The following is a 4,905-nucleotide window of genomic DNA, read 5'->3' on the forward strand; positions in this document are numbered from 1 at the left end:
GGTTTTCTGGACCAATACATTGAGTAACCAACTAGAGAACAAGTCATCATAGACTGGGTGTTGCACAATGAGAAATAAATAATTGGCAATCTTGTGCAAGGCCCCTTGGCGTGAGCAACCATAATATGATAGAATTCTTCATCAAGGTGGAGAGTGATGTCGTTGATTCTGAGAAAAGGATCCTGAATTTTAATAAAAGAAACTGCGATGATATGAGGTGCGAATTGGCTATGATGGAGTGGAAAACGTTACTTAAAGGCATGATAGCGGATTGGCAATGGCAAACATTCAAAGAGTGCATGGGTGAATTGCAACAATTGTTTATTCCTATCTGGCGCAAAAATAAAATGGGAAAGGTGGCCAAATCATGGCTTACTTGGGAAATTAGGGATGGTATTAGATCCAAGACAGAGGCATACAAATTGGCCAGAAGAAACAACAGATCTGAGGATTGGAAGAAGTTCAGAATTCAGCAAAGAAGGACAAAAGGATTGATTTAGAAGGGGAAATATAGTACAACAGTAAGGTTGCGAGGAACATAAAAACCGATTGTAAAAATTTCTATAGGTATGTGAAGTAAAAAAAACTGATGAAGACAAATATCGGTCTCTTACAGTCAGAAACATGGAAATTTATAATGGGAAAACAAAGAAATGACTGACCAGCTAAATACATACTTAGGTTCTGTATTCACAAAGAAGGATACAAACAACATACCAGAAATGTTGGGGAATGCAGGGTTTAGTGAGAGGGAAGAACTGAAGGAAATCAGTATTAGTAGGGAAATGGTGTTGGGGAAATTGTTGGGATTGAAAGTAAATGAATCCCCAGGGTCTGATAATTTATGTCCCAGTGTACTTAAGGAAGTGGCCCTAGAAGTAATAGATGCATTGGTGGTCATCTTCCAAAATTCTACAGACTCTGAAACAGTTCATACAGATTGGAGGGTAGCTAATGTCACCCCAGTATTTAAAAAGAGAGGTAGAGAAAAAAATAGGGAATTATAGACCAGTCAGCCTGATGTCAGTAGTAGGGAAAATTCTAGAATCCATTAAAAAAGATTTAATAGCAGAGCAGTTGGAAAACAACGGCAGGGTCAGCATGGAGCTACAAAAGGGAAATCATGCTTGACAAATTGAATGGAATTCTTTGAGGATGTATCTAGTATGAGGGGGAGCCAGTGGATGTGGTTAATTTGGAATTTCAAAAGGGTTTTGACAAAGTCTCACCTGAGAGATTAGCGTGTAAAATTAAAGCACATAGGATTGAGGATAGTGTATTGAAATGGATGGAAAACTGGTTGGCAGATAGGAAACAAAGAGTAGGAATAAACGGATCATTTAATGGAAGGCAGGCAGTGGCTAGTGGGATACCGCAGGGATCAGTGCTAGGACCCCAGCTATTCACACCAGTCACTGAAGGTAAGCATGCAAGTGCAGCATGTGGTAAAGAAGGCAAATAGTATGTTGGCCTTCATAGTGAGAGGATTTGAGTACAGGAGCAGGGATATCTTGCTGCAATTATACAGGGCCTTGATGAAACCACACCTGGGATAATTGTGGTTTTTGTCTCCTTATCTGAGCAAAGGTGTTCTTGCTTTAGAGGGAGTGCAACAAAGGTTTACCCGACTGATTCCTGGATGGCAGGACTGATGTATGAGGATAAATTGAGTCAGTTAGGGTTATTTCGCTGGAGTTCATAATAATGAGGGGGGGATCTCATCGAAACCTATAAAATTCTAACAGGACCCAAGAGGGTAGGTACATGAAGGATGTTCCCAATGGTGTGCGAGTCCAGAACCAAGGGTCACACTTTCATGAGGAGAAATTTCTTCACCCAGAGGGTGGTCAGCCTGTGGAATTCGCTACCACAAAAAGTAGTTGGGGTCAAAACATTGTACGTTTTCAAGGAGGGGTTAGATATAGATCTTTGGGCCAAAGGGCTCAAAGGATTTGGGAGGAAGGCGGGATGAGGCTATTGAGTTGGATGATCAGCCATGATTATAATGAATGGTGGAGCAGGCTTGAAGGGCCGAATGGCCTACTCCTGCTTCTATTTTCTGTGTTTCTGGGATGAAACTGATGGAGATGGTTGGGCCTAGCGCACCACCCTGAGGAACTCCTACACTGATGTCCTGGGGCTGAAGTGATTGACCTCTAGCAACCGCAACCATTTTTCTTTGTATTAGGTATGACTGCAGGCAGCCCGTAACCTTTGCTCTATTCAATGCCTTCAGCCAATTCTTGATATCATGTACAGTTAATCGAATTGGCTGAAGACTGGTGGCTGTCATGCTGGGGACCCCAGGAAGCGAATCATCCGCTCAGTAAGATAGTTGCAAATACTTCAGCATGTCTTTTGCACTCACAAGGTGGGGTTCCCCATTATTGAAGGTGGGGATGCTTTTGAAGTCTCCCCCTCCAGTTGGTTACTTAATTGTCTATCATTCACAACTGGATGTGGCAGAATTGCAGAACTTTGATGTGTTCCATTAGTTGTGGGATCATTTTGCTCTATGTATAACCTGTAGCTTTCTTGGTTTAGCATGCGTGTAGTTTCACCCGGTTGGCAGCTCATTTTTAAGTACACCTGGTGCCTCTCTTGGAATGCTTTCTTGTACTCCTCATTAAACCAAAGTTGGTCCCCTAGCTAGATGGTAGTGGTAGTGTGAAGGCTATGCCGGGCCAAGTGGTTACAGATTATGGTTGAATCTACTGCTATTGATGTCCCACAGATCCTCATGGTAGGCCAGTTTTGAGCTGCAAGATCTGTTCTAAATGTATCCCATTTAATTTAGTGATACTGCCTCCAGGATGGAAGGTCTCTGAGGGTGAAGATAGGCATTTGTTTCCACAAGGACTGTGTGGTGGTCACTTTTACCAGCATCGTCACGAACAGATGCATTTGTGACAAGTGTATTGGTGTGGACAGTGTCAAGCAGTTTTTTGCTTGTGTTTATTCACTTATCTCTTTCCACAGGCCCAGTTTGGCAGATACTTCCTTCAGGATTCAGACAATACAGTCATTAGTGATGCTACCGAGCCATTCTTATTGATGGATGCTGAAGTCCCCCACTCAAGAGTACATTCTGTGCTCTTGCAACCCTCAGTCCTTCATCCAAGTGCTTTGTATTCATACTTTTATTTTTTAGGTCTATGTTTTCTCTCTCACAATCCAATCTTTCTGTCCTGTGTTTTTATTTCTCTTTCTGTACCCAATTCATCCACGTTCTCAGACATTCCTCTCTTTACTTCCCAATGCTTAAATTTCACTGGTTAAGGAGAACCTATGTTAGTGCCTCCTCGTCACATGATTATCAACTCACATCTACAGCAAATCACAGTGCAAAAAACTTTTTGAGTTGAAGGGTACGGGTTTCATCACGAGATTCTGCTCTAAGCAAGGTTCAGCTCATTAACAACTTCAAAGTGGCTTCAGCAATCATCATAAAGCCTAAAAGGTCTGCCGATTCCAAATATTTAATGGGGGAAAAGGATATGTTTTGAACCATTCACACTCAAGAACATTAGAAATGGAGTGAGTAGTGGATGGTAGAGACATAGACTCGTGAAATGGGCAGATATCAAGGGATCTAGGAAGAAATGTTTCACTGGAAGTTGTTCCTAATGTGGGAAAGTGCAATGTTGTGGAGAAATTGGACCAATCGATGAAATTTCCCCATGGTGATGTATCTGCCCAGGATCTCCACCAGTAACTTCACTGAAGTTCATGTGTCAAATAAAAGAGCCATAATTTACAGGCAGATGGCTGGCACCTGTGCCACAGGGGCCACTTCTTGATGGCTACCATTAAAATTGAGCTCAAAAATCTGGCAGAGGAAAGCCACTTTTAAATACAAGAACTAAAAGCTTCCACTTTGGAGGTGCAGGCCATAATCCTGGCCTATATCCCCTAATGGGTTATGCATCCAGCCTTTTGGTGGGCTAGTACTCAGTTACAGCTTAATTTTACATTCAGGTCACGTTGGTTCCCTACTGTATATTGCTTTGGCTGTTCTGATGTGTTTGCTAATTTCATGGTCTAGTTGTACAGTGAGTATGCCACTCATTGTATTTAGCTTAGTATCTCACATGATATCACTACGTAGTTGTCGTCTTTGTCAAACTGTAACAAAAGGCTGATCCAGAAGCACAGGGGTGGCATTTCCTCAACTGGTGAATTTATTTTACTCATTCAAATGGGAGTTGGTTCCATTCACAATCCAACATTTATTTCCCATCCCTAATTGCTGGTGAGAAGATGCTGGTGAGCTGCCTTCTTTAAATGCTATGAGCTTTATGGTGCTGTTAGGGAGCTCCAGGTTTTTGACCCAGTGACAATGAAGGATCAATGATATAGTTCCAAATCAGGATGGTTTGTGGCTTGGAGGAGAACTTCATAGAAATCATCATAGAAACCCTATAGTGCAGAAGGAGGCCATTTGGACCAATTGAGTTTTCACCAACAACAAACCCACCTAGTCCCTATCCCTAGCACAGTGCCAATTAGCAGACAACAAAGAAAGCTAGCAGGTGGGCTCATGCCGAAACCCAGGATTGAACCGGGGACCTTTAGATCTTCAGTTTAATGCTCTCTCAACTGAGCTATTTCAGCTTGAACTTGTAGGTGATGTTGTTCCCATGCCCTTATTCTGCCAGAGGTCACAGGATTGGAAGGTGCTGTTGAAGAACCTTTGACACTGTATCTTTTATATGGTACACACTGCTACCATTGTGCAAAGGTGGTGGAGGTAGTGAATGTTTAAGGTGAGGTGCTGATCAAGCAGAGTGCTTTGTCCTGAATAGTGTGGAGCTTCTTTTTGTGTTGTTGGAGCTACACTCATCCAGGCAAGTGGAGAGTATTCCATCACAGTCCTGACTTGTGCTTTGTAGATGGTGGACAGGC

General features: G+C 42.4%; 1 non-coding gene across 1 annotated transcript; it reads right to left on the reverse strand.

Moving 5' to 3' along the window:
* Window positions 1-4,541: 4,541 nt before the first annotated feature.
* Window positions 4,542-4,614, reverse strand: trnaf-gaa (transfer RNA phenylalanine (anticodon GAA)). Its single transcript has one exon. It is a non-coding gene; the product is annotated as a tRNA-Phe (tRNA).
* Window positions 4,615-4,905: the final 291 nt, after the last annotated feature.

The sequence above is a fragment of the Mustelus asterias genome, chromosome 2, assembly GCF_964213995.1.
Source record: "Mustelus asterias chromosome 2, sMusAst1.hap1.1, whole genome shotgun sequence".
Classification (NCBI taxonomy): Eukaryota; Metazoa; Chordata; class Chondrichthyes; order Carcharhiniformes; family Triakidae; genus Mustelus; species Mustelus asterias.